At 45.4% G+C, this 27,468-nt stretch overlaps 1 protein-coding gene across 1 annotated transcript in view; it reads left to right on the top strand.

Moving 5' to 3' along the window:
* Positions 1 to 27,468, top strand: part of PRPF31 (pre-mRNA processing factor 31) — a 571,659-nt gene that overhangs the window by 10,011 nt on the left and 534,180 nt on the right. The window lies entirely within an intron of this gene.

The raw sequence follows: 27,468 nt of genomic DNA, 5'->3' as shown, positions 1-27,468 counted from the left end.
GCCCATATATGGCTCGGGGGGATGGCCATGAGGGGGACTCCTACCATGTCCACCCGCTCTTGCCGAATCTCCCATATGGTGCCCAGGATCAGGTGGTCCCGGAGCCTGCGTGGGAGCCTCTGCAGATAGGGTATGAAGACCCTCAACTGTGCCGCTTCATTGTCCCACTCCCCCTCTTTCTTTGGGCAATGTAAGGACATCATATGCTGCTACTCGCTTTCTTCCCCTGCCATAAGAACTTCAGCATGACCCCGTTCACCTCACGGAAGAAGGGCTCAGGGAGGTGGATCGGGAGCATTTGGAATTCGGATAAAAATCTAGGGAGGCAAACCATTTTCAGGGCATTTAGACTCCCCAGCCAAGATACGATCAGTTTCCCCCATCTTTCAAGGTCAGCCTTCATACTGGAGACAAGTGGAGGGAAATTAGCGTTGAATAACTCCCCAACTCCCTAGTAAGATTAATCCCCAGATAACGCAATGTGTCCCTTTTGACCGTTACTCCCAGTGGGGCAAATCTGTTTTCATCTCCTCCCCCCAAGTTCCTTCAGTGGAAACAGGACCTACTTGGCCCTATTAATCTTGAAGCCAGCCAACTCGCCATACTGCTCGATCAACTGGATCGCCTGAGGTATGGAAGTCGGGTGGTCCCTTGTTTGCAAAAATTGATCCACGTATAGAGCCACTTTGTACTCCACCCCACCAACCTGGAGACCTACCACTTGGTGGTCCCTTCTGAGTCTCTGCGCCAATGGTTCCAGGAAGAGGGCGAACAAAATCACTGAAAGGGGGCAACCCTGCCTCGTACCCCTACTTAATTGAAACCACTGTGAGTACGCTCCATTGATGGCCACTGAGGCCCTGCCATTATCCCCCTCCTGAGTTTAGGATCCAGGTCTACTTTTCCCAGAACCTCAACCAAGAAACCCAATTCCACCTATCGAACGCCTTCTCGGCGTCCACTGAGGGAAGGGCCGTGTCTCACCCACTTTCCGTGACTCATGGATCCAGTGCAGAGTTTTCCGCACCCTGGCATCCCATTATAAAGCAGACTTGGTCCGAGTGTATCGATTGTGCCATGTGTTTCCAGTCTCGCCGCCAGTACCAGTAAATCCTGGCACCAAAAAGCGATATGGGGTGGTAAGATCCACATCTTTTGGGGTTCCTGCCTTCCTTGTGAATCACCATTAACGCCCGTGAGAATGATTCAGGGGCTTCCCCCGTCTCAAGAATGTCATTAAAGCGTTCCACCATAAACGGGAGGAGGGGGAAATAAATGATTTAAAGAAGCCGGGTGTATACCCATCTTCTCCCGGGGCCTTCCCCAGTGGCAATCGTGGCACCGCCCTCTTAATTTCCTCTGCCGCGATCAGGTCCTCAAGTGCTTCAACCTCCTCCCGAGCGAGTCTCGACATCTGCATGTCGGCTAAGTATGACCCAATGTCCGTGCTCCCCGCATTGGTCTGATTTATATAGGGTCTCGTAAAATGAGGCAAATGCCTCCAGGGTCCCCTCCGTCCTCCCTGCCCTTGTCTATGGCCGAAACCCACCTCTCAGATAGCTGTTTGTGTAATCTGGCTGCCAGCAGTGCATCCACCTTGTCTTCCTTCTCGTAATAGTTTTGTTTCAGGAATTGCAATTTCCTGACTATTTGGCCTTCCTAAAGTTGTCTAAGTTCATGCCTTTTCTGTCTGGCCTCAAGGGCCCGGCTCTCTGTCCACTGTGGCTTCCCTCGCTGACCTGTCAAGGTGGTCAATATCCCCCCTCAACCTATTCTTGATAAGGGCCCGCTCCCTCTTTTTCCTTGCTCCCTCCCTAATCAGGATCCCTACCCATGTCGCTTTCCCGGCATCCCACACCTGTCTTCCTCAGGCCCTCTCCCATGTTGTTAATTCTAAAGTATTCCCTTATTTCCTCAGACATCTCTGCTTGGAACACAGGGTCCTTCCACAATGACTTGTTACATCTCCACTTTGACCCTTTTCGCGGCAGGCCTGCCCAATCTGAATCTGTTACCATATGGTCTGACCATGCTACCGGGGAGATCTCCAAGCCCAACGCTGCATCCCACAGCCCACCTGAGACATACAAGTAATCCATTCTGGTGAAAGTACAGTGGGGGCCGAGTAAAGGATGTATCCTTTCTACTTCAGGTGGTGACACCTCCATGCACCCCTGAGCCCATAAACACATAACGTCTCCCCCACTCCCTTTCCCCTGCCGTTTCTGTGCTCCGGGGCCCTCCCACCTGCCTGTCCATCTTAATATCAGCCCATATGTTAAAATCACCCCTCCAAGATCATGTGGCCTGAGGCCTCTAGCATGAATTTTGGGATTGTCCTAAGCAGGAACCTTGCTGACCCGTCTTAAACCGTAGCCAGCATGAAACTCTCATTCTGCACCGCACTTGCAACCAGGAAGGCCGTACCTTCAACATCTAGCCACACTTTGGTCACTTCCATTCTCAGCCCTTTCCTGGTGAAAATACAAACCCCTGCCTTCCTCGGGCCGGAACCCCAGAATGCCTGTCCCAGTCCACCCCCGGGAACCAGCCTTTCTTCACCCTTAGCGTATCTAGTCTCCCGAAGGAACATCAAGTCCAGGCTCGCTCTATGAAATTCCCTTGCCACTAATGACCTCTTTGTTGGGGAATTCATCCCTTTGACATTTAGCATGCCCACTCTAAGGAGGCCTCTGCCTTCAGCCCCTGAATCTACTGCCATACTCGCTTTCCCATGCCTCTGTCCACACCACTGACCCCGGGTGGCCCATCCCCAGACTCTACCTCCCCACTGCCACTTAAACTCTGCTCAAAGAAGATCCCATTCCTGCCCCCACCCACTCCCCCAACCCACTAAACAGCACAACGTGGTTGACATCACCAGGTCGAACCCGGACCACCAGTTGGACTGTTCACCTCATGGTCCCTCAATTACACAACCTCCCAACTACTGTGCCCCCAACCCCCTCCCACTGTTAGGCAGAGTTGCTACAAAGCCCCTTCCAGTTCACATGTCCCGTAATTTCCTGCATAAAACATTTACAAGGTAGTCACCCCGGATCTCTCACAGGGTCCCCACATCTACACGTCAACCTTAAATAGCCACTGCATTCACATTTAACATTGCAGTGTACCCGATGTGTTTCAAGAGTCCACCATGGGTGAAACGTTCATTCTCCTGTATTTCCTGGAGCCCGGTACGCACCTCTGTTTCGGTCCCCTGAATGTGTCATTCCCTGTCATCAGACGCCCTTTCAGCCTGATGCTGCTCACTCTCTGGGTCACCGAACAGGTTGGACATGCATCTCCGGATGTCTCTCTCGGACCTCAACCTCTGTTTGTCCGTCCAGCTCAAATGTGAGACAACGGAAAGCCCCATCTATAGCACTCATTTTTCCTGTAACCATTTAGTCAAGGGCATTCACATCCTTCTAGCAAGGGTTAGTGAGGACAAGTACTGGAAGATCGTCCCTATAGCCGAGCTGTAGGTGATTGGGCCCTTCTGCTTTCTCCAAGATTTTAGTTTTGTCATTGTAGTTATGGAACCAGGTTATGACAGTCCTGGGGCCTCCGGCTGATCATCCCCCACCCATGGCCCCTTCCCAGCCCTACGTATCCTCTCGATCTTCACCTAATCAATGGAGTCATCCTCGGCTTCGTAACTTCACGGAGAGTTCTTTTGAAATCCTACTCCGACTCCCCTTTCTTTGTCTGGGATGCCAAAGAGCCTCAAGTTGTTCCGTCGTTCACGTTTCTCCAAATCATCCAACTTTAAACGGAAGTCCTCATCCAGATTCTCCATTTCCATTTTTCTTTGGTCCATTCGTGTTTCTAGTTTATTTAATGAGGTCTGATTGTTTTAGACTTCCTCTAGCCGCTCCTCCATCTTGTCTATCGTAAGTAATCTTGTCGACCCTCCCTCCAATATCCGCCCTCATGTTCCTTCTTACTTCTATCGGGGCTGCCACATCTCGTTTGGTAGCAGCTGAATCCACCGCGCTGCCATTTTGGGCTGATTCGGTGTCACCAGTCCTGGAGGTTGTGGGGCGTATTTGTATGTAGCCAACCGCCGCACTGCTTCCATGCACCCTGTTCGGTCCACTAATACGCAGCCTCTGGTACGTCCTGTCCGCTGCAGGTGCCTTCCAGGGAGTTATTGCTGCCTGTAGCGCAATGGTACTATCAATGGCCCATTGTCTCTACGACCACGTGTCTACTGCCTCTGCTTCTGTGGTGGGCACACGCCCCTGGATCGGGGGCCCACACGGAAGGATGATTTCTGGTAGTTAACAAGGCTACTCCTCCTCCAGTTTGTCTTCCCGGATCCCTGTCCGTACCCATCCACTGCCTCACTCTCAGTCCATTCCTGGTGCTGCAGATCTATTGTGACCATTGTGGGCCGTCCCCAGCACAGTCTCCAGCACACAGTCCCACCTGCGCAGTTTGGTAGTCACTCACTCTTCCCAGGGCCAATGTGAGTCACTCCTCCTTACGTGTGTGGCGCTGGGTCGACCCCAGTTACTCCCCTTCACGGTCTTGCCTTCATTAATGTATTCACTGTTTCCCGGTAGTTACCATCCAGAACCACGCCCAAGTGTCTACTGGTACTGACCTTCGGTGCACCGGGGGGGCAGGCACATGCCCCAGAATTGGGCCCCTCCCTCATGTCCTTTTCTCCCAAGGTCCACGCCCCTCTAGGCCGATGTTCACTACCGCCGCCTCTATGGCTGGCGCACCCCCCTATGTTGGAGGATCTCACCACAGCTGTTCCGTTTCGGTGGAGGGGCAATTTGGTGGCGGTGGCCCAACCACGTCTACTTCATAAATTACCGTCTCATGCCATTGTCTCACTGTTGGCTTCTGTGAAACTGGGGGTCTCTAATGAGGTCCGGTTTCTTGGTGCCCTTCAATCTGGAACACGGGAGGAGGGCACATGCCCTGATGTCCGGAGCGCACCCCTCCTCGGGTCGACAGTTCTCTTCTGTGAGGTCTGCCCCTGGTATTCAGAGGCCTGCAGTGTAGCACGGTGGGTGGAGGGCACTTCTGGCCTGGGGCGTTATTGGGGATCGATGCATGGTGAAACCATCCCCCTGGATGGTCTACTGTGGGTGCTTAAATCTCTGCCTCCGACCCCTCAAAGGGCCTGTGACTGTCGAGGGCTGGATGCGGTGGCTGCAGTCTCTCTGCTGTCTGAGCACCGCTCTGCACGGGGGTGGTCCAGGAAGTCAGAGGGGTATCAGTGTTCTCCCCTTACAAGTATCTCCTTGTGTGCTTTCTCAGCATTGCACCACCTTTCACCAAACTGCAGTCCTTCGGTGTTCAGGAACACCTCCCACCAACCCAGTGTGTTCGTTGATTTTCACCACCTTGCTGCTGCCGTATAGGCAATTCTGAAGGACCTCAGCACCGTCGTATTTCCGGGTTCCATCCATCTGAGGCGAACTGCCTGTGTCCTGCCTTCTCACCAAGCTGGGCTGCTATCTCGGGCTCATCGCTTAACTTCGAGTACTACAGTAGAGACGGATCCAGTCTCTGATGCGCACAGGATTGGGAGAATGACCATTAAAGGGCCCAGTGTCTTACCTTGTTTCTCCAGAGTCCTCATGAGTGCTCCCCCGTGAGCCTAATTGAGCGGGTTTTTACGGTCCGCCGTGCAGGCTGTAAACCCCAAGCTCTGCTGAAATTCTGCCATGGAGACCTCACTCTTCCTCGGGCGTTTTTGGCCTCCGATTCAGGTTGGGAGGATGGTGCACCCCCACACCGCCGACCTCCCTGCTGCTCCTCCGCTTACAATGGCATGCGTGGGGTGCACCAGTGGTGCGGCAGACCCGCCTGCCTTTAAGTTTCCTGGCACCGCCCACGTTGTCCCCCCAGCTACCCAGGAGAGCAGGTTCGGTGCGTTGAAACGTGTGACTTATCCTCTGGTCCCAGTCCTCCTGACACCCTCACCGTCCCTCAGCTCGTGTCAGGACCTCGGGTGTCAACAGGCCCACCTTCCACTCTTCATGCGCAGCTCCTGGGATTTCACTTTCAATTTCTCCGCAGTGTTCCGGAGTCCGTTCTTCATGGAATCGGGGCCGATTTTCACTGCTTTTGGGCCCTGGTGGCCTCCCAGGGAAGGCTCTTTTAATCTATCTTGCCTTTGGCCCCGTGGGGTGAGAGCTCCACGATTACACCGCTCTCCCCTCGATGACCATCTTGGAATCCCATGCACTTTTTAATGGGTATCCATCATAGAAGCCAGTACAAAATGCAGTTTTGCTAAAAAATGTTTTTTTAGAGGTTATTTGCTTTTATGTGGCTGTAGTGGCATTTTGCACACCCAGTCTAGCCATTTGTTGCTGTGGCATGGTGACTTATATATTTTGATTATTTTACTGGGATTCTATGACCAAGCAAGCATACTGAGTTATTATTTGTCTCGACTGGCATTTAGGGCAGCCACTCAAGCCATTTCTTGCTTTGGCTTTTTTCACTGGGTATCCAGTTTAAAGCAAACATGATGAACAATATAACACATCTAGACTCGCCTGCATTGTGCAAGCAGTGTGGACATGATTTCTTGTTGTGACAAGACCTTTTTCTAAAGCAACGCCAACAGGAGTGTGTGGCAGAGCCATGGTGGGCATGTTTTCTTATAGTATCATTACTGGCATGATGTTATGTTAAATTGATTTGCACCGCTACCACCCAGGGGCAGTCTCCAGGTGCTCGCGTAGCTCTGCAAAAATATGGGGGTGGGAGTTTAGTGGGGGAAAAGGGTGAGAGGATAGGTTCAGAACCAGGAGCAACTGACGTCTGTGTGTTTTGTATGTGGACATTTGTGAGCAGCCCGTGCATTGTAACCGTATGGGCAAGATTCCATGCCTCGGTTGTGTGGTTTTGTTTTGATATTGGTGTTACTGTTTTGTGGTTATGATGAGATGGTCGTGTGCACTGGTTAGTGTCCATAAGGGATTCAGAGTTACAGGTGGTCATAGCTGTAAGGTAGTCCGGCATCTTGGTCTGTTGCATTTTAGATGATATTGGGCTATGTGAGTTGTTAACTCTGGATGTTGGCATAGTAATGGTTCTCTGTATCTGAGTGTGGCTAGTCCAAGATCTGGTGTAGCGGTGTCATTTATGTAGAAGGAGCAGGATGAGAAGATGGTTACTAAAGTTGATCAGCTCGTTGTGGGCTCTCTGGGACGAACCTTTGGATGCCGTTTGACTGTATCTAGCCCAGTTCTTGTTTCTGGTTCTTTGGCTCCTTTCTATTAGTTTGTCTGCAGTGTTGTTGCTGGTGTCCCTTCTATGTTATTGTCTGCTGGATAGCCAGGTTTTGAACAGTTTCCTGAAGGTGATGTGGTCTTCTGTGTTACTAATTACTTTGTGCATTTTGTTGCAGGTGTTAGCAATTAGACGCAAGACCGCTGTTTCTGCCAAACTTTTCCTCGTTCTGTTTTGCCTCCATTTGTAGGTCTTTGCTGGATCTTAGTTCCCTTCATGAATACCGGCTAATCTGGTCTTGGAGGAATTCCGCACCTTGTCTGTGCAAGGCTTTGTTGGCGAAGCAGAGTGCTTTGAATTTGATGTGCTTTTTTTTACTGGTAACCAGTGTAGGGTTTTCAGTGCTGGAGTGATGTGGTCTCTTCTGTTTAGTCTTAGGAGGATCCTGGCTGCTGTATTTTACACCCTTTGGGGTTTCATGGGGAGTCTTTATGGCATTCCTAGGTTGAGGCTGTTTGCGTAGGTTATTCTTGTGAGTATCAAGGATATGATTGTGAGTGTTTGTGGGAGAAGGAGGGGTAGTGAGTAATCCTCTGAATAGTTGTAGGAGGACGAAGCATTTTTTGGCGATTGCGACTTGCGGTTCCTGTGATAGTCCCTTGTCCATGAGTGTTCCTAGGTTGTTTACTACATTGGTTGTGTTCCCATGTCGATTGGCAAGTCCGATTGTGGGTTCCATCTGTCGGGTGAGAGCCATTATTTCCGTTTTTGCTGGGTTCTTTTCGCGGTTGTTGGTTGTCATACAGTTGTAAGTCTGAGGCAGTTGTTGAGGGTTGTTGTTTTGTTCCTTTGTTCTGTTAGTTTTCACAATCCTGTGTCGTCTGCGTAGTTGTAGGCAGTAATTCAGTGTGATCAAATGATTTTCATTAGTGGGTACATGTAGAGGGGAGAGGCTGGAACCCTGTGTGACTCTACATAATATATTTCTGGTGTTAGAGGTGAACGGTGGTAGGTAGGTTCTTTTGGTGCAGTTGTTAGGAATAAGGTAAGCCACTTCCATCAATATTTTATTTGTTGTGCGTGGCTTATTGTGTCAAAAGCTGCTGAAATGTCCAATGGAAGGAGGGCCATTTGGGTGCTGTCTGCGTTTATTTTCAGGTCGTCCTTGATCGATAGAAGTGCCAATTCTGTTGCACTCATTGGTCTGAAGCCAACTTCTGATTGGTCGAGTATTCTGTTTGTTTCAACGTGTTTGATCGCTTTTGTATACGTGGTTCTCCAGGATCTTCGCTGTGTAGGACAGTTGAATATCGGTCTGTAGTTGCTTGGGTCTTCTGCGCGTTCCGACTTTTAAAAAAAACTAATAATAATTTTCAGTGGTTTGATGTATGCTGATTTGAAGGAGGATGGTACTATTCATCTTTTGAGTGATTCATTAGGTTCCAGAAGCGTGTCGCTGGGGTTGTGGTTGAGGATTCAGTTGAAGATGTCCAGGGGGAAAAGATGCCTTGGAGATCCTGCAAGTTTGGTGTCCTTGATCAGTGTGGCGAAAGCTTCCTCCGATTGGTTCTAGGCAGATGTTTTGCTGTAATCTGTGTTTAGTCTGGTGTCTGTGGTCCAGTGGTTTGTATTTGTCCCAGCTAGGTTGATGGTCTCCTGTATGTCTATTTTTGCTCTCCGGTGGTTAGTGATTTTGTCACCAGTGCTTGTGCATGGGTGATGGGGAATTTTTGCGGGAAGAGTTTTTATTTTTATTTTTTTTATCACTGATTTTGTGGAATTCTTTCTGTGGATTGTTTGCTGATTCTATTCTTGTGGCGTAGTAGATTTCGTATTTTATTTTGACTTATCTGGTGTATACTCTCCATTTAGGTTCCGTTTTTGCGGTTATTTTTTTTTGTTATTTCCATGAACCATTTTGCTGCCATTTTTTTTTTTGGTGTTGCTTTGAAGGTTTTAGCTGGTGATGATTGGTCAAGGGCCTTGCTGTTGAATCGGTGGGATCTTTCGCTTGAGATGGTTGCACTTAGGTTTGTTGTGGCCTCTAGGTCCAAGTTCTTACTGTTTCTTTTCTTGCTGGTGTGGAGTATTTCCTTCCCTGCCAGTAGGCGGGTTTGGGGTGTGATGCAGAATGGTATCCAATAGTAGTCACTCCACACCATTGGTGTAGGTGACGCTGATGCGCTTAGTTCTTCCCTGCAGAAAATTGCATCCAGGCTTTGTCCGACGTCGTGGGTGGATCCATTTACTATTTGCTTGAACTGCAAGGTTTCCAGTAGTGCGCAGTGTGAGTTTGCTGTTGTGCTTTTACCTGGCCATGTAGGGGGAACACCTCTAACTTACCTGTGCGCAGCCCTTCTTGCACAATAAACTGTTGGACTCAATAAGACACATAAACATCGGAGAACTGTGATTACAAAAGGCTCGTTAGAGGCCGCTTATTTTACCTATAGGCAGTTTATTTTGCCATACACAGGGCTATCTACCTACTGGTGTAGAAGCATATAGTTATGAATAGGAAACACTAAACATAAGGTTAGTTCATAGAAAATAAATCTCTTAACCGTCAATGCTGCTGCTGACGACACCTTCATCTTGGCCACTCCGCCACTTCTTAGTCCCAGAGCATGTAGGCAAAGCGATCACATGCACCGACGGGATCTGGAGCGGAGTGTCCTCCCAACTAGTGAGTCCACATCACCCGGGATCCAAGTTCTGAATGCCCTTTCGGCTTACCAGACTTCTCTTTTATGGGGCTTTTCCCCGCCTCCTTCAGTTATGGCTGCCCTCGGCCAAAGAGCAGCTCACAAGTAAAAGTGGCAAAGAGTGGAAAAACCCAGCCAGAAGTTGAAATTCCCAGGACCCCTCATCACTGCACCTGCATTGCGCTCCTACTCCCTTTTCAGTTCGTCCTTCAGTGGACAATACCATAACTATTCTCCACAGTAAGTCCATTCGGCAACAATATTTACGTGACCTTGCTTTGCCCTCACTGCCAAGCTGCATGTCTACTCAGCTGAGCTTGCAAAGCCTTCGACGAACATTGGCTTTATTACAATGATGGAAAGTGAATGTCCAAGATGGCCATTCACCAGCGCCATGTTTTAGTGAATAAGCATTACAGCTGTGTACACTTTATTTTTTGAACCATATGTTGAAATCTCCCGGTATGGCTAGGTTGTCGTGGTGGCTTATGGTGGCGTCGTCTGCTAGTTTTGTTACAAATTTGGGGTTGTAAGAAGGTTGTAGATCAGGAGGAATAGTAGGAGTTCCATCTTGATTAGGAGGAATGAGGGATTAATCAGTGTTGGTTGTGATGATTTAAGATGCTTTTGTGTATAATTGTGATTTCCGCTTCCTTCTGTCTTTCTGTTGGCGTGTATTCATTTATAATTATTGGGTATTTCGTTCGCATTGGCTTTATAGTTGTCTGATAGCCAGGTTTCTTTAAGGAAGAGCACGTCTATGCCTCCTTCGCTTAGTTCATTGATTTTTGTTGTGTTTTGCCGTGGATCTAACATAGGAGGCTGCAGTGTAGTTTGCTTGATTTCCCTTTCATGTTAGTATTGTTTGTCCTGACTAGTGTTTTGATGGTTGGGTTTCTGTTCCAGGTGGGTTTTTCCCGGTTTCTTTTGGGTGGGGTTGTTCTGTTGGTCATTCCCTTTTGTCGAGTAGACCGATCAGGTTGATTGCAGGTTTTTTATGTTCTGAGTGGTAAATAGGGTAGGGGGTGTAGAGTGGGATGGATTCCAATTCATCTCTTGTTATGGTTGGGGTCCATGGTGGAGACCGGATTGGGATGGTTTATTGCTTGTCAGGTTCAGTTTGGTGTCCTGGTTGTGTCACGTCCCCCATTACAACTGCTCCTCCCTCCTCACTTACCTGCAAAGGCAGTCACGGCACACCAAGGCGGCAGCATCCTACCCAACGAGTGAAAACACTAGCATGCAATCCGGGTGTTTTCCGTCCTTCATTTCGTTGGCAGTTGCCATGGAGACTTTCCCAAAACTGGCAACGTCCCCCGGTCTTCACAATCATCCTGGCGACACAGACTCCCACAGCAACCTCGATCATCCTGCATCACGTGATCAAGATCACGTGACAATCCTCACGCTGCACGCTTCCGTGATTCACATCACGTGACTGCCTCAAACGAGTTCAAAAAGCAGTGCTTCACAGCTGATCTCGTGAGGATATTTGGCGTTCTTGTTTTTCCCTTCAAATCACGTTTACTTCGACCTCGGACTGTTCAAGGGACCTGATTTTTTTTTTTTTTTTTGTTTTTTTTTTTTGCCTTCTCCTTGGATTTTGGAACTGTTTCCTGTACGACCTCGTATTGCCTTACGGACTTTCTTTGTCTACTCCTCGGAATTCGGAACTTCTGTCCCTTACGACCTCTGACTGCTCAACGGACCTGATTTTTGCCCATCCCCTGGATTGCTTCTGATCAATCTCTCTGGAACTTTGGATCTTTGAATTCTGTATCTTGGAACTTGTGCTTTCGGGTCTTTGCCATCTGACCCAGGTGTTATCCTCCTACAAGCCGTGCGGAATGCCTGGTCTTCCAGCCCTCAACCTCCTGCTACACTGGGGTAAAACCTATTTCAATGGTGTTTACATTGTATTTCCTTAGTACTGCACCTGTTTAAATAATCACCCATTGCCTTACAGTGGTCTGGGGTTCTTCCGGTGTTCCTGGTTCCTGATTGACGGCTCACAACACCTGTGGCCTCAAAGATTGCACAGGCAGTTTATTTGTCCTGCCTGTGCAGTACTTGGGGACGGAGGTACGATAATCTGCACGACCAAGATCAGAACAGGTTGGGTCTGTATTAGTGATGCTTGTTGGCTGTTGGTTCGTTGTTGCTGTGCCGTTTTTGTTTACCTCGTTGTCTTATGTGGACAGGTAGTGAGCAATGTAGTCTGTCTTTGCTCTGTTATTTGTATGTCTCCTTGGGCCATCTCAGATGTTTGTCAAGTGTTTTGCGGTTGTGGGATCATGCTGGTCGGTGCCTTCCCAAGTGGTTTGGGGTTTCTTATTTCTGTCCTGGCTTCTTTGGCTTGCTTGTTGCAAAGCATGATGTGTGGGTTGCATTCCTTTGAGTGGGCATCCTCTTTCGATTGGTGTTTTTCCTTGTCTTTTGGGTTTAGTCTTTGCTGTTTGTGTTTTGTTGTTGCTTGTATTTGGTAGGTTGTGGATAGTTGACATCGGTTGATGGGACTTTGTGGTTGTTTATTGCTCCTTTCTTATTGCTCCTTTCTTATTGCTCCTTTCTTTTTTGGATCCTATGTTTTTTTTTCTTTATCCTGGAGGTCCTTTTGGTTATGGTTGTTTATTGGATTATGTGAAAAGCAAACCTGAATACTGTGTGAAGGAGTACATGTAAATACTGGCATATATTGGTGTAGTCAGCATGGAAATGTAGTGGTAGGAGCCTGCTTTTGCCTGGGATGGCAAAGGTTTCTCACCCAGGTGGTGCATGCCATGTTTAGGCCTCTGGCTTTCACTTTGGCCCTAGATTGTCTCAAGCTTTACCCTTGCTACAGTGGGAGGGGGGGGGGAATCATTCAGCATAAGTGCAACTAAGCAAAAGCACAATCTGTATTGGTCCGCATATCATCCTACAAACTCTGTTCTGAAGTAATCAATAGGTCATCCTCAAATCATCAAGAACAAACATGTTTCATGGCAATGCTCTTGAAGTGATCAGCAGGACATCGCCAAATCAGGAACAAAGTTTTATAAAATAGGGATGATGTTGGCATATTCAGTCCTAAGATCATCCCCAAATAATCACCCACCATTCCGAGACATTTGCTGATGACTAACAGCGTGATGACGTCTGATGTGGTTCTAGTTTAGTTCGATGATCACCAGATGACCTCAGCATGGTCTCTAAAGTCATCCTTTTAGACCAGGGGAGCCGATTAACACGTGCCTACTTGAACAGGATTTGGGTGGCTAAGAATGGCAGACTACTTGTGCTGCATTTATAAAGGAGCAGTTGACTTTCTTCCTGTCCTTCTCTGCAATTTCCCTCATGGCACTAGTGGCACATTGGTGGCCACACTTTATGATCCCCCTATCCCCCTGCCCTGTCATTACGGCCAAGCATATGGAAGTAGCAACACTGGGTCTGGTCTACGTTGTGGTGCAAGAGGGTTGGGCGGGGGGGGGGTCAATTTACAAGCGACTTTATTGCTCATCGGTCTTATCAGGGACTACAGGGTTGGGGGGGAGGGGGATGGGACAAAAATCATTGGCATAAAAAAGAACAGGATTGGCATTGGCTGAATTTGATTTACATCCCGCTATCAATATGCTCCGAGTGTACCGCAACTAGGACTAATGGTGTGCACAGCAGCTGTATTGATTTTATTTTTGTGAACTCAAAACTTTGCATTGATGCCTCCATATCGGACGTCCAAGTTTGATGTGCCTGATCCTGTTATGCTCACCATGAAGCGTAATGGGTTCTTTGTACAATCGTATGACGCATTGTCTACTAATCCGATGGTGCATCTACAGGGGAAGCTTCTCTTGTGGTCTAATTACATCAATAGTCGAAATGCCTCCCTCATAATTAGTGGGAAGTCCTGTGAGAAAATGATGCAGAACAGTCACTGGGATTTGAATCAAATGTTAAACGATTATTGGCATCATGAGCTTAGACACTTAGTCAGCAGCAAGTAAAGCGGCAGTGCCATCTTGGTTGAGTTTAAAGACATTAGCTTACCCATTGATATTCTTAATGGACCGATCCTTTCATTTACAGAATTAATAACAAAATTTCATGTACCTGGTAAGGGCATTTATCACTATAGTCAAATAACCCACAGTTGAAATCCCAAGTTCAGGACATCACGAATCGATCCTCAGTAGAAGCCAATCTAATAATGGACAAAATAGCGATGATTGAATCTCAGCTCCCATTGCTCAGATCCCCTCCACCCCCAATATCTCTGCTGTCTTGCCTCGTAACTAATTTTCTGCAGCTACCCCTGCTTTTCCCTGCTGAGGCGTGGTGATCTTCTCAGCGAGCTCCACCTCAATCTAGCACATGCAGTTTTTCTGCCTTTCTTTCCACCCTGAGGAAAATGCTTCTCCAGAAATCCAACATTGTTTTTTCTGCAACCCAATTGGTGACTCCAGCCTAACACAATCCACCACCCTCTTCTTTTAGCTCCACTCTTTGCCTCCCCCAATAGATATCATTATTCTGGTGTGCAGAGCTCTCTAAGCCCCCTGTCCTTCACATTCACCAGGGGCAGTTGATTATGTATTTTTTATATAGTGCAAGACGCCGAAGGCGGCAGTGTGCTTGAAGACGAAGCCTGGTCAAGAAGAAGCGGAACAAGCAAACCATGAGAGAAGAAATCGTTGGAATTAAAGAGTTTATTTATTTTTTTGTGCTCTCTTGAAGCTGAACACGTAAGTAGGTTCCCCATTTCGGGAGGAAGGACATTCCATAGAATTGGGGCATACTTATAAAGTGCCACCAACATTTTTTAGGTTGTCTGGGTACAAAGTTTATTGGCCCTAATGGAGGGGACGGGTGCGCCCAGTAATTGCCTTAGATAGCCGGTTCATAAAGTACTGAGGAGCCCTGTCAGCCAGCATTTATATGTAAAGAGTAAATTTGAGATGCGTTTGCAAACTGGAAGCCAATGAAGTGCTATCCTTGAGTTTGAGATGTGATCCTGTGGTACTGCCCCATTCTGGGCTGTTTGGATGCTTTTCAGATTTTGCTTAACTATGCCTGCAAGGAGACTATTACAGTAATCGAGCCGTGTGTTAACAAGCGCTGTAGCCAAAGAATAGGTAATCGGAGAAGTATGGTTTGATTTGTCTGAGCAGCTTACTAACATAGGCTTCATTGTCCACCCAGAGTCTAAAATTACATCTAGTGTTTTAATGAAAGGGCTTACTGGAATGGCACAACTGGATATAGTGTGACTATAACGGGGGTCTAACATTCTTATTCTCTGACTAGAGCTAACGATCATCACCTATGTCTTATTTTATTTTTCCTTGTTCAATGGCAAGGAATTAACTGACATCCAGTTTTTTTAACACACAAGTTTCATTAATGAGGGTAGAATTCATGTCCAAGTCACCCAATAGCTCAAAGACCAGTTGGGTGTGGTCAGCATAGTCTGTATATTTGATGCTGACGCAGTCCAGCTGGTCAAAAAGGGGGTAAATTTACACATTTAACAGAGGTGAAAGGCAGACACCCGGTGGAATGCCACAGGACCGTAACTCTGGATGGGCTTGAAATAATCATTTCCACTCTTGCTAATCTGGGACCAAGAAATGGCTGACGCGGAGCAGTTAGTTTACGCAGTCTCTCTAGCAATAAAATGTGGTTAACCAAGTCAAATGCAGCATAAAGGTCGAATAACATGAGAAGTGTGACCCTGCTGTTATCGACCATTTCCGCCAAGTTTGTTAGTCAAGCATTGCTGTTTCCTGGAGCTGTAGATATGCGACCTTATCAAAGATTTTCAATCAGTATGGGACGTTGGTAATTAGTCTATAGCTCCCTATAGCCTCCGGATATAGGTTGTTCTTTTCAGAACAGGAGTGATCCAGACCCCTTTGAGGCTCCCAGGGTCACATGAACTAGTTATGGATAAATTGACAATTCTGGTGATTAATGCAGATGGACATGAAATGGAGTCCTTGACGATTATTGCACGGCATATATCACCGGCACATGTTGTGAGTTTAAGCCCATTCACAATATCAAAGACTCTTGAGTAATGGAACTCGGGCTGAAATCTGGAGCAGAATTGCTTGGAATGGTCATTCAGACCTCATTCTTTGGAGTACTCCTAGTACTGTCCGCTATCGTTGGTCTGTAGTTGGTGATGGTAGATTGGTGGTTCTTTATTTTGGTTGAAAACAGAAACTATCTTGGACCATTCTAATTAAATGGTGAACAGTTTTTTAATCCATTTTGGCATTACTGATGATGTATTCATAGTTACCGTTTTAGCAGCTAAAATAGCTTTTTTAATGTAAGCAGTCACTGATCGAAAGTTGCAAGAGATATGGCACATGGATCTTCCGCCATGGTCTTTCAGCAGTTCTTGTCCGTTTCCTGTGCTTTATTATATCTGTGGAAATCCAGGAACTTCCTACAGCCTCTGTTTTGAGTTTGACGGGTGCTAATTAATTAATAGCTTAAAACTGTCATTAGTAAATTCCTGCACCAATGCATTACTATCCATGAGTGCAAAGCATGAATAAACTGGGGAAGAAGAAAATTTGAAAAGTCTGAACTAGAAACTCTCTTAAGATTTCTAGTTTTGATTTCAAGACACAGATGCACACTGACCTTAAGGAGCCAGGAGACTAAGATCAAAGAGGATAAGTGGTCAGTCCATGGACAATGGTTTATATCAAGTGAAGAGATTTGGAGATTGTGGGTCAGGAACCAATCGAAAGTGTGCCCGTCCTGAACACCCATAAGTTGATGGAGACCAATAACATGCAGAGATGCAGTGTGAGAGGCAGCAATAGTCTGTACTGTCATTGTCCCATAGATTAAAATCACCTAAAAGTATGGTGTGGGAGGTGGGTTTGGTAAGGCTTCCAAGCAAAGTCAGTAATTGTGCTTCCTTCAAATAAAGGCATACTGCAAGGTGGCCGATAAATAATTATTATATTGACAGTGGTGTTATTGATCCAAAGTTTTATGAATAAAGATGTTCAGTTGTCAAGATTGACAGTGATAAGAGCATGATGTTTAAAAGGCTTTTAAAATACCAGCCACTCCACCACCTCTGCCCTTTTCACTGTCCGATCTAATCATTTTGTAACATGCTGGTGTTGATAGCAATGCAGTCTGATTGGTTTCTGTGCTTAACCAGGTTTCTGTAAGACAAATCCTGTCTAGATTGTGTATCAATAGGTGTGCCACCTCTGTGGCGTGTTAAACGGGAGAGCGGGTTTTCAATAATGCTAACTTTATCTTTTGGTTAGCATTCAATGTGACATTTGCAGAGATAATGGGGAGACGATCACCATATGGTAGAGCACCATCCATTGAAGTAATCATGGGGTTAGAAAGAACATTTTGATTAGCCATATCATGGTCCCCCTGATCAGCTAGATTTTGCAAGTCTCTGCATATGACCTGACCTTGTGTTGAGGAAGGGGAAGGTTGCATGTCATTTGTCTCAATGTTAAGGGGTGCAATAACCTTTTATTGTGCACGCTCTCCAGAACCCTGTGATTGTTTGGAGCGAAAAGGGAGAGAGGCGCACTGTGTGCCGAGCTAACGTGTTGCCAAAACATGAGTTGGCATGACACAGGTGAAGCAGAGAGTAGTTCAGATTTAACTCTGGCCATCTCTATTGCTTGTAGAGGGTGCATAATAAGAAAGTAGGCGCAGTAAGATGTTATAAAGCTATAAAAAAATGTACTGCCCTTACAGCACAGACCGGCTGGTCCCTAGCAAGCCTGCACCAAAGCACCTGTAACCTATTAAATAGGCGCCTGGATAAAATTATTTTAAGATACTAAAATTGGAAAAGCACAAGCTAGGAACAGTTTTTAAAATATTAACAATCAGTGGCCCAATTGGTGGCCCCTTTCTCTGGTCTCCTTCAGGGATCTGATTTTCTGGTTGGACTACCCTGTGCTCCCTCTTTGACGAGGGATTGTTGACTAGCTCCTCGCCGAGTCTCGACCACCTATGCGTTTCTTCACTCTACTAATATGGGTTTGGCATTTCCAAGCGAGACTTTGTGCGGTGCTTCCTATCTTTCCTCAGGCCAGTTGTCTGCTCCTCTTTTGTCTCTTCCGTCTCCAGCCAGGCACCCTTCGATTACTGCAGGCCGTGATCTACTCTCTGGATTCACCCACTGGTCCCGGCCGCTGATTATCTTCAATTCCTAGTCATCGCTCCTCCACATAGCACTGCAGTCTGCCTTGTTCAACTAATTCGAGCCTCTGGGCTCTTCTAGACACCCAACAGTCCTTTGCAGCTGATCTTATGTCTTAGCAGTCGAAGTTTGTTTTGATGTCTAAATCCTTACATTCAAGCAATCATGCAGCCCTACTTGCTGCAACCATTGTTGGTCTCCAGCTATCTCTTTAAGCAGATGGATCTATATTGTGCTAGCTTCAGCCTTTGACCTAGAGGTGTCTGTCCTGCCACCAATCAAGGGGAAGTCCATGAGGCCTTGCCCTTCAGCCTTCATTATGCCTTAGAAGCTAAGCTGTTGGTATACATCTTGGATGAAGCATGTGCGGCTGTAGCTCTTGGGAGTGCTCTCAACCAGAAGTAATGAGATTGGTGTTGACTAGGTTTGCATAGGCATGTGATCATTTCTTTGACCTGTTTTATCTCTGGAATATCGTCAGTGAGTAAGGAAGGTGACGAGCAAGGGGATTTGCTGTGTAATGAATAGATTATATCTGTTTATCCCAATTTCTACAACTCCCCTCCCTGCTCATCTAGTGTTTGTCCCTCCCAGTCCTGAGTAGTATGAAAAGTCTTAAGAATCTGAGTTACTGCTGCTCTGGACTCGTATCATGCCTCCAAGGGAAGTGGCTACAAAGGGCAATAAAGAGGAGGGCACGGAGAGCGAAGTTGCATTTTTTTAATGTTGTGTGGTAAGAGATAATTCAGTGAGTATGTTGAGAAGAGAAAGATGTAGTAAAGGGATTACCAGTTCAAATCTGTAATCTAGTTTGATACAGGCAAATGGATTTCATTCCCAGTTATGTGAAGGGTTAAGAATGTGAGGCAGACGACTCCTACATCCGGTTTTAACAAAAGCCATTTTATGAATGTAAAAATGGTGTATGAATCCATCACCATCCCTACCCTAACAGGTTTGGGTGTGTTTTACAGAATGTTTTTTTGATTGTGGCTATTTATCTGCTCGGGCCCAATTTAAAGGCACTATTTTCTTTTTGTTTTTGTGTCCCCTGCCTCCAATTTTAAGGAAGCGAGGGGCAGCCCCAAAATTGCAAAATATCGAACATGGTGAACGGGGGGGAGGGGGGTGGGGCGGGGGGACACCCCCGCTCTCCAGAGTTGGTATTTTGCAATATATACGACCAAATTGCCCGGAAGGTCAAATCATCCATGCAAAATTCGAACAAATTGGCCATTAGGTCAAATAGGCTAATACCCCCTAACACACTTACCTGCCTAACATAAACTAACAAAAGGACACTATCCCCATCACTAATACATAAACACAACAGGAAATAAATGGCATTCAACAAAATATCAAACATGTATTTTCAACCGTTCCCCTTCCCCAAGTTTTAACCTGGAATCGAGGGAAGCTTGGGTCTTTTAAATTCTTTCACAAATCAATGTCTCAGTAATCACATTTCATAGTTTAATGTGTTGGGGTTTCTCCAACCATACAGTTCCATGGGACTCTTCCAGATATCGCTTTTTACAAATTTGCATGCATCCTGGCCTCCAGATAAGGGGCGTACTATGCCTTTTTACACATGAAAATCGTGTAAATATGGCAGGTTTATTTTCCGGTGTACATTTACACACAAGTTAAGAGCAGAGGGCCATTGCAAAGGTCAGGTTACTTGATAGAAACCAGCACACTTATTTTGATTTTTATCTACATGGATTTAAGTGCAAGCCATGGATAAATGCCTCTGAAACAGAATGCATTTCTCTGAAGCCTTTCAAAAAAAGAAACCGCACACTGTGATAAAAGGAATGGTTTCTTTCCCTTCAGCTTCTACTTTGTTGATGCCGATGGAGCAAACCGAATCACTGCACATATATTTTCCTAGCATTTTAGGATTGTAAAATTAATAAAATGGAAAACTAAGTTGCAACTGAATTAATATTTTGTAACAAATTATTATGCTTTTCTTTTTTTTTTTTTTCCTCCAGTACAAGCAAACCAGCATTGCACAATTGTATTTTTCAGAGTTCCTGTGCTGCGTGCATAATCATGCAGAGGCAGATCATATTTACACTTACAAATTAATTTACACTCCAATTATAAAAACATTGTGCAAAAGGATTACTATGCACGGTCTAGTTTACATCCATTCAACCTTGCAATCAATGGGGTACATTAATATCGCTGGTCAGTGGCAGCAGAGGCTTTGTTCAAGGGTGAGTGATTGTCATCACACCAATCACAGGTGTTCTAGCCTCTCAAATCTTGACATTTAAAACCTCAAAAACCTGACTATCCAGGAAGTGCAAGTGCTGTTCAAAAGGAAAGTTACATTTGTAATTGCAATAGAAACTCAGCAAAATGAGTCCCTGTGATAATCCAGATAGGTGTTTAACTTTATGTAGTGCTTCATACATGGTTCGTCCAACATCTAGGCACTGATTATCTACTGAGGTATAATACTCAGTTAACCGACCTCTGAAGGATGTTAGCCAATCAGATAGCTCAGCCGGTTGAGCACTCTTTGCTGTGATCTGTAGGTTGCAGGTTGGAATCCTGGCAAGGCCTACTCCGCCTTTCATCCTTTCAAGGTCGATCCCAACTTAGGTTTGGTGATAATTGTGATAAATATGTTCAATATACAGCACTTTGCCAAAAGCACTATATAAATAACCATTGAATCATGATATTAAATATAGAATTTAGCATGGAGTCCTTGCCTCTCTGCACTGTTGTATCATAACATTGGCATACCATTGGGTAGTAATAGCTCCAAGAAATGAAGCCTTTCATTAAACATCAGACAATTCTGCTATCGAACCTCAAAACACACAATTCACGCTTGCTTTTCTATGTAATTGTCTAGGTTTCTGTGTTTTTAACATTTAAATATATGCAGGAGAGATCAAATGTCCAGACCTTAGAGAAATAATGAAAGGTGTATTCTGTCACGATGTAGAAAGCTGCCGCATAGTAATGATTTCCATACAGTTTTTGCACACGTCGGCTGGATGTCACATAGATTTTACTCTCTTGCAAAGGAGAAAAGTCATTTTTACTCTTAAAATCACATTTATTCTCAAAGTTTAAAAATGGAGAGTAAAATACTCCTACCTCAAATCTTATCTGGAGCACTCGTGGTGTTCGTTACGCTAGTTTCAAAACCACATAAAAGATTCCTGCACAACTTAACCTTCTGGACAGATGTTTTCAAAGGCTTCTTCATACAGGGTACTCTCCCGGCATAGTTGTCAGACCACACGGTCCACCCATTAAAGGTTACGCAACCAAGTTTTCTTATTAACACTCTTTCATGCAGGGGCCCTCTCACAGTTGTTGGACCACATTGTCCCCCTATGACTGGTCACGCAAAAGAGTCCCCTTTCTTGACTTTAGCATCAATAGTTTAAACTGCTTCTTTCAACAACTGCTTGGTTTTAGCATTGCCGGTTCAGTTGTCTAGTCACCCTTTTAGGCTGCTCATCTATTCATCCTCCAATCCAGTGTATTACACTTTTCTGTGCAACAAGCGAGTTCTGATATAGTCTTCAAGGTTCTTTAAGTATACCTGAGACTTTTTAGAAAATATGTCTTTTTAATAAGAGACACGTGACCACTCCGGTCGGGATACTTTTAACAATGTAATAAAGGAGTATATTCACTCGAGCACAAGTCCTTTCTGGTTCCTTGGCATAAACGGAAACTCACTGGATCAATTAGATGACTTTACCAGAGCCACGCTGCATACCGGCTTCTGCTCCTAGGTTTGTGGTGCCACTCTTCCTAGACACTCCTGCAGGCTCCCTGCACAAAGGGAGAACCAGCACTTCTCAAGAGTATAAAGAACGGTTTTCTCTTGTGCCACCTTTAATTGCCTTGCCTCTGTACCACGACTTCTCTGTTCCAGCACCACGCTACTCATAAACCTCTGTTCACAGCCTTCAGCATGTCAACATATGACAGGTTACAGTCTGGCCTTCTCTACCGCTCTTGCGTCTCGTGCTGCTTCACCCCCTTCAACTGCTTGCTTCTTCTGTCACAGCGCCCCCCTCTCTCCGCACCTGTGAGTTTTTATACCCATCAATTGCATACAGGTGAGGATAATCTACTGAAATTGCCTGACTTTCAGACCTGCTAACTCTCTTCCTCGTCCCAGTGTGCAATGCTTTCTGAGACTCGTAGTTATGCAAGCTACAAGTAGTGTTCTATGAACGCTTAGTTTGGCAATGGGCATTTTTTACGATTGGGGGTTTCTGTAATGATATTCTCCCAGTCGTTTTCTCTCCCCATGTGATCCACCTCCACAGCTGTACCCCCAGGGACTGGATCAGGGAGCGTCGGCCGTGCCCTGGTTACACGGAGGAGTCCCTGACTAAGAGTGCTGGGAGAATGGGATCAGCCTCCACAGTTAGCAGTATTCAAGCCTTGTATAGCACAAATAAACCTTTAAACCTCTTGTGGAAGAGTACTATAAGCCTCCTGGCAGGCTCTGGCTGTAGTGCTAGTACACCTATGGCTAACTCTCTGTATCACTCCAGATCTGAAGAGTAAAACTGCTTTGCCACCTCAAATTATATAGAATACCGACCCTGCTCCCTACATCCAGGGTGTACAGGTATACTGTTCAAAAACAATCTTTCCAGCTCGGATGATGTAATGCAAGCTCTATCTAATATTTTTATTGGAATCATTTATCCCAAGAGTTCAAGGATGCTCAACGCGATTGATAGTTGATCTGTGCCTCTTGAGAAGGCACAGCCTTTTGGGTGACCAGTTCATTAATAGGCCTATCTCCTGAAGGAAAGGTGTGTCCAATCCCAACTTGCGAAACATTCCAGCCCATGCTTGTAACCTTTAGTTTACCATGTCAAATGTAAGTGTACTTTATCTTCGAAAAAGGTCTATTGAGTCTGAGTGGAATTGACTCTAGACTTCATTATCGTGGACAGTAAACAATAATACATATACATTGATGAAATGTACGCGGAGCCAGAGCGTGTTAAAACCTATGCGGCCACTTGAGCACTGGTTGGGGGAGCGGACACATGTGCATGTCTTGGCATGGGAATTTCTGGTCACCAACTTAAAATCTCTCTTGGAGAATGAATTAATTTATTAATGAAGTTCTTGATAAAGTCAAGTGGTGTGTGGGTTTTATTTTTCTTGTGTCCGTCCACCCCACTCCCTAAAGATCATTGCGTATAACTGGTGAGGTTGATTTCTGGAAATCGCTCTATTAAAGTTAAATTAATTCAAGGCTGGGCTTTTCATACGTGGGGAAAACCTACATTTACAAAGAGTGCAAATATTTTCTTTTTTTTAACAATGAAGAATTGACCCATATTTTGCAATGCAGTAGAACTGTGCTTGCACAATTTATTCAGATCCAGCAGGGGTTGCTCCATGCATTGAGTCTTTTAAATTGTGATAATCTGATTTACGAATTAGACCTGAAATGAAATGTAATAGACCATGGAAATTTCAATTTAATTATATTATTTGGTTTTTTGGAGTCGGGCGTCATGATAACACTTTAGGTTCCCAATTTCAATGGAATGTGTTTTTCTTATATGGTTACACCTACGTTTTCATGATTGTATAATTTATGATGTAATTGTATTCTAACACGCACTGTGCACTTGAAAAGTATCCATTCCTCCGCAATGTAAAGGGGAATGTATGACTAAAAGGTGGCTGCCATGTTATACTGACAGTAGACAGAGGTAAATACCAAAGAGTTGCATTTGTTCACACCCCTGCCCCCCCTCCCCCCCTAAAATTACACCCATGGAAATGCGTGCGGACGTCTGCTGTGGGGGAACGTTTATTGAAGCGGATTGGAAGATGCCACACTTAAGGGGATTGCCAGCCACCTCCATCGTGAATTATTGCGAGCACGATTGCTGTATATTTATAGAGTTGAAGTCACGTTGCATGACAGAGCGAGGTGAGTGCCTTGGCTTGCTTATATTTTATGTGTATTCATCCCAGATGAGCCCTGGATTTCTGTCCCCTTCCCAATGGTGTTTTCTGACTGAGTATTTTTGGACTATTAGCCTGTCTAGTGGCAGCACACATACAAACGCCAGTCACAAATGTTGTTTCTCCATAAAGCTGCAAAACCCGAGCGAAGCAGCAAGGCTCACAATCCAAGGTGTTGAGATGAGCTACAGACTTGAACCATTCCTGTGACCATCATTAATGTTAGTGAGGATGTTGAGACCTCATTACGTACACCAATGCAGAATCTGCAAAAGAAACAATTGTGGGAGGAACATTCCCTACAGAATTTTTGGGATGTGGGATTTATACCACGTGGTCTTGTATTTTAATTATGTCATCAATTTGACCAGGATCCAGCAATGTTGGAGGAGTGCGGTCAGGCCACCAATGACTGTTCAGCAAGATTCCTGACCTCCTTGGTGAAGTTTGCCAAATCTGATCGCAGCAAAGTACTACTTCAGAGTGTACAAACCAGATATTGCTGATAGGTTAAGGGCCAGTATTGATACTGTCTTCTCGCTTATGAAGAAGATATTAACAAAAGAAACGCACATTTTTGCGAGGTAAGATTGATTACCAATCGGCAACACACGAAAGGTGCTAATACAGCAAGTTGTACTTCCTCTGATGTCCTTTCGACCTCAGAATCAGATGCCTCTTCCAGTGATAATGAAGCACCAATAAAGCTGAATTATTTTTGAAGAGATGCAGCTCCTTTGCAAGGATGGGAATGCTCTAAAGGCTGCAAGGGATTGCGGCAGAGGCAGCTATCCAGTGTCAAGAAGTGGAAAACTTGGAGAGGGGGACGGGCAGGAGGACCCAGAAACAGCAGAACAGAGGCTAACGCGCTCTGAAAATCGGGGCAAGAAATGTAGTGGTTAATCATCCATGCAAGTGTTGGATTTGTCACACATCTTGACCCAGGAAGATTAACTGCTATAGCTGGGTCTGTTTTTGTTAATCTACAAATTGTGACTACACTCAAACTAGACTGGACTTTGATCCGTTTGTATGGAAACTCAAACTGACTAAATTCTTCCTTTCTAATCCTAGAAAAGAGGAATCAAGATCTAGCCATGCAGGCAGAACTGATCTGTTGATCACTGATCTTCCTGTTTTGGTAAATATGACAGAGTTGGCAGAAATTTCAGTTGATACATCCAAACTGGATGTATCTGAATGTGATCTAAATGCAGATTGGACCAAGACTCCCAAGATCGAACTTAAATCTCAGTTTAATTCGCCCATGCCAAGTGGGTGTTTGGCAGCATTTCAAGACTTGGTTATAGCGGATCTAAACAAATTGGGACGTATTGGACCCGATTTGCCTCACAATTTGACCATTAAACAAGCAAATACTTTGGATCAGCTACAAAACTTCCCTGATATTGTCATTAAGCCCTCTGACAAGGGGTCCAGTGTTGTCCTTATGGACTATGTTGATTAAATCTGTGAGGCCAATAGACTTTGTGATCAAAGTTATGAGAAATTGGAATGTAATCCTTTTCCTGATATCATCATGGATCTTTTAATTCTATTACAAAAGTGGTCGAATTCTTTGCTATTTTGGACCCTGATATAGCTACATTACTTTTGCCCTCTGCTCCGGTCATCCCCCACTATCTGTGCTCCCCAAGATTCACGCCTCCCTCCTTAGATCACCAGGGAGACGTATTGTTACATTGTTCAGATCTGGCTGGCTTAATTGAGACTTTGAACCCACTGGTCTCAATTTTGCCTTCTTTTATACGCGATACAAAGGATTTTTGTATCCCATATTAATGGTACACCTTGGGAAGACCACATGCTATTGGCAACCCTTGATGTTGATACATTGTATACTTCTAGTGACCATTGTATTGGGGTGACAGCATGCAAACCCTTTCTTGACACAGTCCCTAAATTATCTGTCACACTAAGATGATTGTTCAAATGACGGAATTCTGTAATGGTCACAATGATATTCAACACAACACTCAAACCATCTATTTCAATTAGGGTTCTCAACGAGACAAAAATCGAGCCTTGTTCCAAGTCTGGTGAAACATCTTGTTGGCGTACCAATTCATTTAGAAGACTGCCTTGTCTTCCCCTCTAACAAGAGGGTCCAAAACCTGCTCTTTCAAGTTCCACAATATATAGTCGGTCGTCAGATAACTGTGCGAGAGGCAATGCACCTTCTGCAAATGATGGCTTCCTGCATTTACCTAGTGCCACACGTCTGATTGCACACGCGTTCAATGCAAGAGTCGTTACTGATGGTTGCAAGCAGTCTGTGGGACGATCTAGTGGTGGTTTCGCAACCCCTCATTTAATCACTGCAGTGGTGGACAAAAAACCTTTGAAGGGCATATCATTCACCACCCCACACTTGAGGACTTTCTAACGGACTCATCACTTTCAGGGTGGGAGCTCCCTTTATCCATCGCACCATACACGGCGTGTGGACATAGTGTTAACAAGCATATCCGCCTTCTAGAATTACTAGCAGTGTTCAAAGATTTTCAACACAAGCTGCCAGGGAAGACCGTCTTAGGTCTAACAGACGGCAGTACAGCCATGTATTACATAAACAAACGTGGGCAGGGAGGGGGACACGCACTCCAAGTATGTCCAAACTAGGCCAGAACATCTGTAATTGGGCACTCTAATGCAATATGTTCCTCCTATCATAACATGTTCCAGTGTAACACAACGGCCTGGCAGATTAGCTAAGCAGAAACGCACAACTTCCTTCAGAACACGAATGGCAGTTACATCTGGATATTCTACACGTCTTCAAAGACTGAGGTCATCCAGACCTTTTTGCAACACACGAGAATGCACAATTCAAAGACTACGCATCCAGATATCCCCAGACGGGGACCAAAGCGAACCCCAACACCCCCCCAACTTCTAAACAAAATAATACAAGAATATGCCAACCTGATCATAATAGCATCATGTGGGCACGTCAACTTTGTTCACAAACACCTGTTAACAATGTCTCTTTGCAGACCAGTCAAACTACTGTCCCGTCATCACGGGACAACACTACGTCCGTGTTCGCAAATGCTAGAATTTGGACACGTACCACCCCCAAAGATGTATGGACACCTTAAAGGAGGCATGTAAGCTGAGTTCAAGACACTGCAATTTCAAAAAATAAAGCTTTGTTTTGTGGTGCAGAACACACAGCATCAACCCCCCATTGACTGCTCACCTTCACAGATGGTGAATTATCTGCTTTAAGCAAATTAAAAACTAGCCCCGAATCCAGTAGATAAAGTTAATCGAGCAGCACTTTCAGCATGTCCCACGTCTCAAAGTAAAATCTTGTGGTGGAAAGTTCCAGTGGTGAAAGCATTTATG

The sequence above is a fragment of the Ambystoma mexicanum genome, chromosome 1q (genome assembly GCF_040938575.1).
Source record: "Ambystoma mexicanum isolate Mex_15411 chromosome 1q, UKY_AmexF1_1, whole genome shotgun sequence".
Classification (NCBI taxonomy): Eukaryota; Metazoa; Chordata; class Amphibia; order Caudata; family Ambystomatidae; genus Ambystoma; species Ambystoma mexicanum.
This window is presented reverse-complemented; position numbering and strand designations above follow the sequence as displayed.